The 8524-nt window shown below is 49.7% G+C and overlaps 1 long non-coding RNA gene across 2 annotated transcripts; it reads right to left on the reverse strand.

The window, feature by feature from the left end:
* Positions 1-1154: 1154 nt before the first annotated feature.
* On the reverse strand, positions 1155-8304 carry LOC132687603 (uncharacterized). 2 transcript variants are annotated; one of them, XR_009614205.2, is made up of 4 exons: positions 8064-8304; positions 3347-3439; positions 2278-2408; positions 1155-1859 (listed from the first exon to the last, which is right to left on the reverse strand). It is a non-coding gene; the product is annotated as an uncharacterized LOC132687603 (long non-coding RNA). The 2 variants fall into 2 exon arrangements; XR_013554440.2 differs by lacking the exon at positions 1155-1859 and having other exon boundaries at positions 2157-2408.
* Between the last annotated feature and the right edge of the window lie 220 nt (positions 8305-8524).

An 8524-nucleotide genomic window follows, 5' to 3' on the forward strand; every position in this document is an offset into this window, starting at 1 on the left:
AGAATACACCCAGAATGATGTCCAACCAAATAACAGGACACCCTGCGGTCCATCAAGTTGACACATAAAATTAACCACCATACTTGGGAAAGTATTTACCCCTTTTCTAAATCCAACCAAAGCACTGAGTTCTGTGGGTCTGCGTCTGTTTTGTAGTATTTCTGTCCCTTATTACCAGATTGTTTACTGTCTACCACTGGTAGTCACCATCCCGGCCCATAAAAGGACCTCTCTTCACTTCTAATTCATTCCGGATTTTAAAACCAGCCTGCTACTCTTGCTGCGGTTTAAGAATCTTGAACGAGTCCAGAGACCTCTGGGTAAAATGCTCGAGATGTAGAGCAACCACTGTGACATCTCTTTTATCCTCTCAGGGGAACCTTATGTTTCTGTGCTGATTCTCAGAACTGTGATATAGATAAGGAAGTTACTAGCTAATATGACGACTTCCTGGATCAGACTGAATCACAAAAAAATTGAAATAATTATGTGAGGACAAGTCATAGGCAGGGTCATACTCCCAGCTACCATGACCTCAGGGGGTAATTTGGTATTCAGGAATTACAAAACACAAGAAATGTGAAAACAGGTAGCTAAGTGGAACTGATCCTCCCAGCTTTTTGGTCTGTGGAAAGTATCCTCGAAGAAATAATTTCCCCCTAAAGCCAACAGAATGAGTCTTCACTGTGATTTCTCATGCAATAAGCTAGTCAGGTCCCACCAAAGAGTTTCTAAAAACAAGGGTTTTTTTTTCCGCGTAAAAGTGATCAGAACGTTCAGTACTTAACACAAAAAAAGTAGCAACCATTCTGTTTGGCACTGTTTTATCAAGTATGAGTGTCAAATGTTTTACAGCTCAAATTAACAACAAGGAGCTATAATTTTTGTGTTTGTTTGTTTAAAAGACCAGCAGAGATTTTTCTTTTTGCTGTTTAAGCTTCATTTAATTCAAGCTCCAATCTGCCCTTCTTTGATTGCATTTCCAAATCCTAAATAAAAGTGATAACTCTTCCTGCCAATTGTAACAAACTGCTGGTGCCAGTTATTGCTTTTTGAAAAAAAAATAAAAAAATAAAATAAATAAAAAACAAAAAAAGCAAAGCAAAAAAAAAAATCTTTTAATACTTAGCTGACAGCTTTATCCAAAAGCGGGGAGAAAACCCTGGCCTTTCAAAACCACCAGATATATTTGTAACAACCTCTTTACTGAGTTCATGTATCTTCTTTATTGTTCTTCATAAACAGGCTATTGGATCTCTCCAGCTTGCAATGTGAAAAATGAAAGAATTTCCTCCCATCCATGCCTCTCTTATCTCATAATTGTTTTGTTCTGAGAGGTAGGGGAGACCCGTATAAATGTCTCTGCTATTTTATTTGTCCTCTCCAAGCCCATTCATGCTTTTCTCCAGGGCTTTTGACTCCTGTTCTGTTTCTGCCTGAACCTCTATCTGCTTACTGTTCTCTGCATCAAACCCTGCGAAAGTGTTTGAGATTTCATTTCAGAGGGTGATGCAAGAGAGATAAGAGTCAAAGGCATTTTACAGCCACTTTCAGCGTGTCTGTGTTGGATACGCTGGAGGTAGAGGCACTTAAGTGGCTGCTCACCTGACATCACAGAGAACACCCTGGTTTGGAGCTGCGACATCCTCACGTTGTGTGAGCACTCAGCTACATGCCTCCTCCGATCTTTCCAGAGGGCCCTGCTGCTGGTTCCTTTGCCTCCTGCTGCTGCAGCTTGCGGGGGCCCCTCCATTTCTCTGAGCTCCATTCTTTCCAACCTCCTCGGAAAGCTGAGGGCCTCCCACAACAAGGATAGCCCTTGTCAAAGACAGACAGTTCTGAGAGCCTGCAGAAGTGGCCTGTAGAGGAGGAGGAGGTGGAATTTTGTGAATGTGGTTAATTGTCCTAAAGAGGGGGGAGATACGCACTTGAGGAAGAGGTCAGGGAACGGAGTCTAAAAGGGGGAGGAACTATTTACTAAAACCTAATTCCTTAATGACATGCAACAGAGCAGGTGCCTCCATCCTGAAGCCCTCTGTGAACAGGCCTGAGTATTGGACTAGTTCCCTGTAAAGACTACCACGAACACTCGTTAGTCAGCTTTTCCATGATAAGGCTGTGTAACAAATAATCCCAAAATCTCAGTGGCTTACAACAGGCATTTATTTCTTTTCAGTAATGGGTCTGTGAGTTGGCTGGACTCATTTGGGCTTGGGTCAGGTCTGCTTTCCCCATGTCTCTTCATCCTGAAACTATGGCTACCCTGGATGTACTTACATCATGGAGTAGGCAGGAGCTCCAGAGGCTAAACAAACATTCAAAGCCTCAGTACACTCCCACTTCTGTGCACCCGGTTACATGGCCATGCCCAAAATGAGTGAGGCAGGTAAATATAAGTATATGCCATCCTAAGGAGGAAGAGAGAGTGAATATTGAGTGAATATTTGTTCAACAAGAATCCAGTCCACCGCAATTACACACACGCAAACACACACACACACACACACACACACACACACACACACTTACAGGGCCAGAAACTACTTCAGGAATAGTAGGTATAGGAATAGCTTGCTCTTCCTACCTGCCCTGGGCTGGTTGGAACAGTCCAACAAAAACATTTCAAAATCTCATTTATAAAATTTTTAGTATTTATTTCTTTTTGAGAGAGAGAGAGCACGTGCGCAGAGGGAGACACAGAATCCAAAGCAGGCTCTAGTCTCTGAGCTGTCAGCACAGAGTCCGACATGGGGCTCAAACCCACAAATCGTGAGATCATGACCTGAGCCGAAGTCAGATGTTCAACTGACTGAACCACCCAGGCTCCTCCAAAATCACATTGATATATGTGGACACTTCAGACTGAAAGCAACTTTAAATGTCATCTAGTCTTACGTCCGCGCCAAGGGAAGCTTTTAGTAACACCTCCAGTGAGGAAGAGATCACTGCCTTCCAGGCAACCCACCCTACACACACACTCTTCTTCTACAATGTGTCTGGGATATCTGTGTACAACTCGTAGGTATCCTTAGGGATAGCCTTCCCTTCTCCAAGTGAAAGACCCTAAGTTTACTGTCCTCAAAGTCTATGGTTCCAAGTCACAATTTCCCCTAGGCATGTGCCATTTTGTTAACATGCTACTTATGCTCTAACCTCAGCACTGTGCTCAGAGCTCCAAAGCTACAACATTTGTGTAAGCAGAGTGGGGAAGTCCTCCCCCTCATTCCAAGTAAGGATCAACCAGAAAATGACAGGTCATATGTCTTACTCAGATTGAGCTTAAAGTCACCTAGAGTCAAGACATTCTTACATGTGTTGCTAAACCGTTCATCAATCAACTACTTACGGGGCACTTATTATAAGACTTGCATCCTGCTATGCTGGGGATACAGTGATAAACAAAATTCACATACAAGGTCTCGGCTCTCCTGGATGCTACCTGGAGAAACAGATAATAAGGAAATAAAGAAGCCAAAAAATAAGAAAATTGAAATACATACTATTAAAAAGAAAAGGCATTAATAACATGAGGAGGGAAAAGGGAAAGCTACTTTAGACAGTGGCCGGGAAGCTTCTCTGAAGAGGTGGATTCCTGAAGCTTGGGGAGAGGGCTGGCCCAGAAGAGAGGGACCCTGAGGAAGCAGCTGGGCGGGAAAGGACGATGCAAACAGGCCAGGGCGACAGGTGCCTGGTGAGCAGGGAGGGAGGGGCACGGGTCGAAGAGGAGGGGTCAGCAGCTCTGGTTAGCAAGCAGAGAAAGGCGTGATGTGACCCGGACCCTGAGCAGCATCTCCAGCCTCCCGTGTGCATGTTATCTGTGCAGTCCTTTGAGGAGGGGAGGCCTGACGGGAGAACTCTACATTTGCCCCAGCTCAGTTTCTCATCATTAATTGAGGCCAGCCCTTCCACCAACAAGCCAGCTCTCTGTCGCGGCTCCCTGCCACCAACACGGGTCAGGCCAGGAGGAAATGTGATGGTAATGAGGCGAACCACAGAGCCCTCAGGCACATCACCTGAGGTAGAAAAGACATAAGATCTTACAGAAGAAATTTAAGAGCAGGGACATCAGGAGCCATGATTTTCAGGACCAAACAGTACCTCTCCCTAAACAGCCAGCTCAATGGCTGGGGATAGACCCTGGTGATGAGCAAAGCCACACCTTCAGGGAAATGCAAGGTGTGCATCCTCACGGGAGGACCCAGAGCCTGTCTGCAATCAGTCAGACGCCCCTGGAGTCTTGTCCAGGAGCAAGAGGACTGTGTGCCCTGCTTCTGTGCTCATGTCGTCGTGACCACCTGCTTGGCAGGCCGCTGCTCTGCTGGGACAGCACTGCTTCCACCTTCTCCGGCAGCCATCGGCGTGGGCCACCGCGTGGGTCTGGCCCATACAGATAGGATGTGTGAGCCCAGAGGCTTACTGAGGAAGCGGAGAGTCCTTCAAGCGCAGCCCAGTGGTCAAAGGGCTTTGGGATCCAGACCCTCGGAGATGAAAGAGAAGCTGTCAGCACAGATAAGACAGAGGAAGTGCTGTGGACAGATTTAGACATCAGGAACTCTCCTCCACATGCACGAAGCTCCTCAGACACACTAGGGGACACCTGCCGATTTCTTACCAATGCAGGAAGCCCTGGGCAGGATTTTTTTCTTTTAGCTCATGGTGTAATTCCTGGGTTTGCATCAGGACACATATATGAGACACATATATATCTACCCCAACAGGCATCTTTTTTTTTTCGGTGACTGACCTCCCTCAAGGAGCAAGGAACTCTGGAGAAGGAAGTAAAGACAGAGATGCACACCTGGGGGCAGACACAGCTCTTGCAGAGGGCAGTGGTACGCAATGCACTGTGTCCCCAAGGGACGTCCTGTGCCACCATTTGCCTTTCTTGGTCTCCTCTCCCGCCCAGCCTTAGAGGGACTCTGTCCTTCCTCATGTTCTATCCTTGTCCTTCCTAACTTCAGCCTCATGACCATAGCCAAATAACACAAAGACATCAGCGGTCCAATCCAAATTATTGAAGACGGGGGTGTTTCATGCTTATTATCCCCATTTCATTTTTCAGAGGGGAAACAGGTTTCCCATCAATGTGTAGAGCATACTCCTATCTTGAAAACCATAGAGTTCGAGCCCTGCGTCGGGCTCTGTGCTGATAGCTCAGAGCCTGGAGCCTGTTTCAGATTCTGTGTCTCCCTCTCGCTGACCCTCCCCTGTTCATGCTCTGTCTCTGTCTCAAAAATAAATAAAATGTTAAAAAAATTTAAAAAAAAAGAAAACCATAGATATTAATATAATGGGGGAATGTTTGGACATGCAGATGTGCGGAGGGGAAAATGTCTGAGAGACGGAGCACAGAGGATTTTTAGGGCTGTGAAAATACCCCATATGACACCGGAATGGCAGATGCCTGTCCCAATCCATAGTATGTACAATAGCAAAGTGAACGCTGATGTAAACCACGGGCTTTGGGTGATAACCATGTGTTGATATGGGTTCATTGATTGCCCAAATGTGCCATTCTAGTAGGGGGTGTTGATAACAGAAGAGGCTATGCACGTGTAGGCATAGGAGGTACACAGCAAGGTTCTGTACCTTCTGCTCAATATTGCTGTGAACCTAAAACCTCTCTGGAAAAAAAAAAAATCTTTCTTTTTCAAAAGGGTATCTATCAGACAGTTTACAGTCACCTGAGTTCATTCATTCCCTCAGCCACTTATGGAGACCTTCTACGCAATACTCCTTACCAGAACAGAGTATCAGAATTTAATTAATTTAACATAAGTGATTTAATTTTCTTTCTTCATTCTCTCTCTCTTTTGGCATATCTGCATTTTCTCATTTTTAAAATGAACATATAATGATAATGAACCAAAGAGAAAGAGCTTCAAAGCAAGCCTCCTCCACCCACCAGCTCCTGCTTCCTTCGCCCCAGCTCTCACAACTCCAGCTAGGCACCCTGCTTGAGAACCTGCAGATTCCCACTGTAGCATTCGGCCCTGGAGTTGGCACACTGCTCCTGATCCTGGTAGCCCCTCCAAGCTCAGAGGAAGTGCCACCCGGCCTCCCTAGCCCCCCAGGAATCCCCAGGGCTAGGATTTGGGCAGCTGTGCAGGCCCTACCATCTCACTGAGGTATTATGGTTCTCAATTCATGCAGCACTGGAGAGGCAGCAAAGGAGATAAACAGAATTTCTGCTCAATGAGTTGATGATAATAATAAATAAGGCCTTTTCTCCGAAGACTTGAAATCTGTTGTCTCATTTCAATGCACAAAATTAGTCATTTAAAAACTCCTCCCCACAGACTTGGACTAGGTGGGGATTAGTAACCGTTAACCCCATTTTGCAGATGGGGAAACCAGGGCCCAGCAGGAGCTGGGACTCCCAACCAGTGGTAGAGCGGGTGTCCTGACACCCCAGACAGCACCCGGGTTGGAGAGGGTGCTCTCACCGCCTCGGGCTGGCACTGGAGCATGGGACTAGAGAGTCATCACTGGATCTTCAAGAGCCTGTGCTGAATTCTCCACCTGTCCTTCTAGCTGCTTCCTTCCTCTAACTCTGAGCTCCCTGAGGACCTGTCCTCCCAAGACTGAGCAAACTGAGGACATTTCCTTCGCCTCCCTCACATGGGATGTGCTCAGGACAGGGCCCCCCAAAAGCCCCAATGCTTGGTGATTGATGATGCACGAATCGGCTGAACCCTGGCAGAATAACTTCTCTGGTTCAGGCTCTTCTATTTGCCAGGGAGGCAGAGGCAGCCATGTGGCTCAGAGCAGGGAGAGGACATCTCTCTCCTGCTCTGCCTTTGACTGTCAGAGCTTCCAGCCTCGGGTAACCATGGTAATCACCAGCATTAACCACAGCAGTGACAGGAGCCTCAGCAGGCCAGCTCTGACCCACTCCCACTGCAGATGGCACACCAGCTTCCTGCAACGTGCAGTCCCCGGTTTGCATTATTGTACCCCTGCTGCCTGTGCCCAAGGACTGCAAAGGATGGTCCCTCTCCCAGACCCAGGGGTGGATGCTGGAGGGGGGAATGGACCCCAAGCCTCCTGCACCCTTCGCAGGGCCTGGGTCAGAAGTTTGGGATGTGGTCCAAAATCTTAGTGACCATGTCGGCAGTGGCCAGGGCCTAGGGCTTATGCTTGGGACACCCTGTTTGGTCCTAGCCCTGCCTCTAAAGGGTAGCAACCATCAGCCAGCCACCGTAGGTAGCCAGCCCAACCTGGACCTGTGGGGACCTCTCATGGCAGGGCTTAGGGGCATCCACAAGCAATCTTCTGCTGCCCTTTACCTAAGGGCCAAGCCAAGAGAGTCACAGCAGAGCCGTTCTTGCCCAAATTTGGGGTCTGACCACCCCCACCGTGCCCATCAGCTCCACCAGCCCCATGTTGAGATACTGGGAGCCAGCTCTCCTGTCTCCAGGTCTCTAACACCACCTACACATCCTGCCAGCCTGGCCTCACCTCATGTCCCCATCCTGCTCTCTCCCATCAGGCACTAAACTACTTTTCCAGGTAGCATAGAGCTGAACCGCTCTCCAGAACCCATGGGCCTGTCCTTTGCAGCTCTGAGGGCCAGACCAGACTCTGCACAGGGAAACAGAAGTGAGGCTCCCTGCGCTTCTCAGGTCTTCAAGTGCTGGGAGCGAAGGACAGCTTCTCTAGGGACCAGCATCCCTGCCCAAGGCCCCAGAGGTTTGCAAGGGCCAGAGGCTGCATCCCTAGTTCAAGGGCTCTGCGAATGCCTGCCAAACGACGCTAAGGATTCTCGAGTCCAGCTGCTTCTGAGAAACCTTTAAGTGGAAAAGGGCAAACGAGTGAGCTTCCCAGGAACCCCCGAGCCCTGGCTGCCACCCAGGCCGGTCTGCGGGCCTGGGAGCCCAGTGCTGGGGACGGAGAACGACGTGGCACTCCCTCTAGTGGCAAACGTCCCGCACAGAGCCCGGCGTCTCGCCGGCCAGCCTTCCCGGCAGGGCACTCTCCCTCCGGGACCGCGCGCGGCCCGCCCTTCCCCTCCCGGGGGCAGGCGGTGACCCGCTCAGCTGTGGAGAGCAGGGGCCCCTCACCTGTGCCCGAGGAAAGACCTCGCAGCGAGGGAGCCAGTCCGGCCTCAAAGCCACTCCCGCCGGGCGTTCACAGCTCCATCCCCTGACCCGGAGAGGCCACCACGCGGCCCTCAGCCTGGGGCCAGTTCCGGGAAGCTGTGTGACCTGCCCGGGTCGGAGCTCTCTGCAAAACACGCGCCCCTGAGCCGCCGGCCAAGCCAAGCGTTCTCGTCCTTCCGGCGCGAACTGCGCCGGCAGCCCCGCAGGGGCCCCTGAGCAGCGTCTCGGGGTCTCCCGCGGCCTCCAGCCCTCCCCCTACCGCGGTGGGTTCTGGCGCCCCACCCACGCAGGGACACACAGTCATCTCTGTGTCCCCAGCACCGCGCACGGTAACCGTCTGTGGAAGTCACACGAGAATGAAGAGATAAAACAGTATTTGCTGTGGCGAAAGATGTTTCTCCACACAGAAGCCCCACAATACC

The sequence above is a fragment of the Panthera onca genome, chromosome A3, assembly GCF_046562875.1.
Source record: "Panthera onca isolate mPanOnc1 chromosome A3, mPanOnc1 haplotype 2, whole genome shotgun sequence".
Classification (NCBI taxonomy): Eukaryota; Metazoa; Chordata; class Mammalia; order Carnivora; family Felidae; genus Panthera; species Panthera onca.